The sequence below is a fragment of the Akebia trifoliata genome, unplaced genomic scaffold, assembly GCF_017979445.1.
Source record: "Akebia trifoliata isolate Shusen 1 unplaced genomic scaffold, ASM1797944v1 Contig00673, whole genome shotgun sequence".
Taxonomy (NCBI): Eukaryota; Viridiplantae; Streptophyta; class Magnoliopsida; order Ranunculales; family Lardizabalaceae; genus Akebia; species Akebia trifoliata.
Window position 1 is genome coordinate 58058 of NW_028237139.1, and position 4402 is coordinate 62459.

At 37.2% G+C, this 4402-nt stretch overlaps 1 pseudogene; it reads left to right on the plus strand.

Moving 5' to 3' along the window:
• The first annotated feature begins 2655 nt into the window (after positions 1–2655).
• LOC147381181 (derlin-2.2 pseudogene) lies at positions 2656–3349 on the plus strand (annotated as a pseudogene).
• The last annotated feature ends 1053 nt before the right edge of the window (positions 3350–4402 follow it).

Sequence of the window (4402 nt, forward strand, 5' to 3'; positions counted from 1 at the left end):
ATAATTAAAAAATTCGAAATTAATAAATAAAATATTAAATAATTAAATTTAAACATTAATGAAATAATTTAAAATTTTGAACCTAAAAAATCGATCAATCGGGCTCTCAGGCAAAATTGTTGAGGGTTCGTGGGATATTTCTTTAAGGACCCCTCCATTTGGGGGTCCAAAGAATTAAAGAAATAATGGAAGAGGGTTCTCCAAAAATCAAAGTAAATCAAGCAAGACTAAGGTCAAGGTATTAAAGTCGATCAAGTAAGACTGAAGTCAAAATTAAAGTCAATTAAGCAAGACTGAAGTCAAGATATTAAAAGTCAATCAATTAAGACTAAAGTCAAAACATTAAAAGTCAATCAAATAAGACCAAAAGTCATAATAGAGATCTAATTAAATAATAACTCTATCTAATAGAGTTCTAACTAGAAAACAATTCTACCTAAAACAATTTAAATTAAAACACAATTCTACCTAAAACAATTCTAATTAAAACACAATTCTACCTAAAACAATTTTAACTAAAACACAACTCTAATTAAAAGATCTCTAATTAAACACTAACTCTATCCAAATCAACCCCTAAAAACATCTATAAATAGAGGTGCTCACACCCTATTTTCGTATCAAATCATAAACCCTAAGAGAAGTAGGTCTAGAAGCTCCCCTAGCCCCCCATAAACCCTAGTTTTGGAGCCTCAACTCCTTAGCTAACATCCCTCCTTCAATTTTAGTCTAGAAAACACCCAAAAGCCTTCTAAAAACACCCTCAAATCCACAACGAAATTGAAGAGTTCAGATTCAAAAACAAGGAGATACCTTGCCTCGGAGATCCGAAGTCAAATCCGGAAGCAGAACGAAGTAAGGGAGCACGGTACAAGGAGTTCTTTTTGTCAGATCTGAGGGAACCAAGTCCTTGCCATCGGAAAGGTAAACCTTTTATTTTTTTATTTTCTTATCTAGGTTTTAGCAATGTAATTTACTTGGGAATTTAGTAGAGACCGGCTTTGGCCGGGCGGGGTTGGTGCCTAACACCTTCCAACCCCGTAACTTGATCCCCGAATTCAGTTTTTTTGATTTTAGATTAGTTTTTATCCGTTTATAGTCATTGATCGGTTCCTAGACCGTAATAACTAGGTGGCGACTCCCAAACCTCAAGGGTCAAAAGCGGATCCGCGCACCCCGCGGATCGAGGGCGCTTTCAGTGGCGACTCCGCTGGGGACTTTTGAGGATCAGACTTGAAAAACCCCAAGTATGGGAGCATTGCTAAAACGACCTGGACTGTTTTTTTATTTCTAGTTATTAGTGTGCCTGTTTATTTTATTTTATTTTTATCCTTCTTTTTTCATTCAATTATTTATTGTATTTTTGGATTATGGATTCTACTTTTGCATATTATCATTTTTTTATGGTTCAATCGAAAGTCATTCAGAATGACCCTAAATAATGTGAGATTTCAAAGGAATAGTCTTATTGAGGATGGGATAATGGTTTTTGGACCATGATTTTTTTTACACATGTAAGTATATTTCGATTAAAAATTTAGGTGTGTGCTTGATTTGGTATTTGACCATTTAAAAAAAGAGGATATTTGTTAGGTAGTGCAAGCAATTTTTTTAGTCTTTTAAATTTTGTTTTTTTATGTGTTAAATTGGTTGGTTAATTTTTTTAAAAAAAAATGTATATATAGTTTTTCTATGTTAGGCATGCTGCCCATGGACAACAAGAATGAAAATTGAAAAAAAATAACAAAAAAGAAATTTTTTAGGTTCGGTCAACAGCAACAATGTGCTGGTTTAGTTGGAGTGCCGCAAGTAAAGTTCGTTTTTATTTTTACACCCCCTTAACAGCATACTAATGAGAGTGGTGTGCCATGCGTAAATTCCATTTTATTTTTCTCCCACACCGTCTTCTTCGTAAGGATGCATCTGGTTTCAGCGTTTAAATTCGAGAGAAACCAATTCGATCTCTCTTCGATCGGTTGAAAGTCAGTCCAAATCGATTTGGAACTTCACAAACCGTTGCCTTTTCATGATCTAAAGCTAAGAACCATCCTTTCTTCTTGAAACCGATTCTGGTTTGAACGTTTAAAAAAAAGAATAATGAATAAACATCGAAGAAAACTTCGAGGTTTACCAGGTCCGGTCGAGTAAGGTTTTGAATGCGAGATCAAACTTAGAGCGGTTCATATTAGTGTCGAGAGGATTTTTTTTACCTCGGTGATCATGATCTTTTTTTGTTTTTGTTCCTTGATCCGATCGAACTACAAGATCAGTTAATCCAAAAATCGGTGATTGTGGTTTTGATTGGAGGATCTCTACAAATGCATCTCTTTCATCCTAACTTACAGCTTCTGCTTATGTATTTCGAGCTGATTGTTGGTGACCTTGGGGATTAGAATCCAGATTTCAATGATTGAATGGTATTGAACTTCACTGGAATTTCTATCTTCTCGGTTCCAAATAATTTCGAATTCCTTTTGACTGATTGATCGGCTCCTCTCAGCATCAGATTCAATGGGTTAATCGTCTGTTTTCGACTGAAATTAATTTGAAATCTCTCTCGCTCTCTCTCTCTCTCTCTCTCTGTGTGTCTCTGTTGGGTTTCCAAGAAACTTGAGGTCAGGTTAGAGTTTTGTGTTGAATCAGAAAACACTTGGAATGATGCAAGCAGTAGAAGAGTGGTACAAGCAGATGCCCATTATCACCCATTCATATCTTACAGCAGCAATTGTCATCACCTTTGATGCTCGCTCGAAATAATCTCTCCTTATCATTTGTATTTGAATCTGAATCTAGCTGTTCAGCAGTATGGATTCTGGCGTCTCATTACGAATTTCTTTTACTTCTGTAAAACGGACTTGGACTTTTTATTTCACTTGTTCTTCCTTGCACGATATTGCAAGCTTCTTGAAGAGAACTCTTTTAGGGGAAGGACCGCTGACTTTTTTGCATGCTCCTATTTGGTGCCACTGTTTTAACTGGAATTGTTCTTGTTGGTGGGATGATACCTTATGTTTCAGAATCTTTTGCTAAGATATTCTTTCTTAGCAATTCGTTGACCTTCATGATGGTTTAAGTATGGAACAAGCAGCATCTCTTTATCCACATGAGTTTCTTGGGACTCTTTACTTTTACAGCAGCTTATTTACCATAGGTTCTGCTGGGATTCTCTGTACTTTTTGATACCAGTGCTTAGGTGGATCTGCTAGGAATGATAGCCAGTCATGCCAACTATTTTCTCGAAGATGTGTACCTCCGGATGACAGGTAGGCGCCCACTGAGGACTCCAGCATTTATCAAATCACTATTTGCTGATGAGAATGTCGTTGGGCCCATTTGGATTATCAAATAAAAAAAAATCATGATGTATTGGCCTCTTAGATTTTAAAAATTTTAAAATAAAAAAATGGTTTATCTGATTTTAAAGAAAAGTCTCCATCCCAACACTTACCATTATCTCCTCAATTCAATATTCCTTAATAATTCCCATGCGTTTAGGGTCACTAAAGCGATTTTTTATTGAATTAATAAAAAAACCTTGGACTAAAAAAAAGAAAATTTTGTGCTTGTTTCGATTGATTCTAATTATTAGTCCTATTGTGATTGCTTATCTAGCCTGCCATAAATTGAGATATGTGTGCTTATTTTGATCCTAGTATTGATGTGATGGGATATGATTGGTTTGTGTATTATTGGAATTAATATTTCTATGTTGTAATGGTTTAATTGGATCCATGGGCCCATTTGTTTGAAAAATCCTGGGCACACCCCACCCTGCTTTGCACACACCACATGCACGTTTACTGTTTTGAGCACTTACACGTCCCATTTAGCCAACGTGGCACTAGTGCGTGGCCCGGTCTCTTCGGAGATGCGACGTCATTCATGAAACCCACAACTCCAGTCACGTACCTTAGGGTATATCGAACTGGGGCATCAATACCGTCTGATCAGATGATTCTGAGAGACATATTGATGCACCCATGCTGGGGTGACCTGAGCCTTTGTCCTATTGTAAGCCACACAGTCACATGTCCCGATTGCCAACGTAGTACTAGTACGTGGTCGGTCCCCTCGTGGGATGCCAAACCATTTATGAAAGCTACAACTCTTGACTCGTACCCGTAGGTATAAAAGGTAATCTAAGCATATCAATTGCACTTCTTGGTCAAAACTGGTGCCTAAGCAAGATCTTGCCCCGTTGTACCCTACTGTACGAGGGGGATAGACTACGTCTATTCTAGACGAGAGGTATTTAAGTGGGCCCTTGCTCAGCATTGTGCGCCACCTCTCAACTGGAGATCAAACTGGCTGTTTTTGGCTTCAGAGAAGTGAATTGAGGTTTTAGATTATCACCTATACGGTATATCAAACCAAGTCACCACGTATCGAAAGGTATATAGGT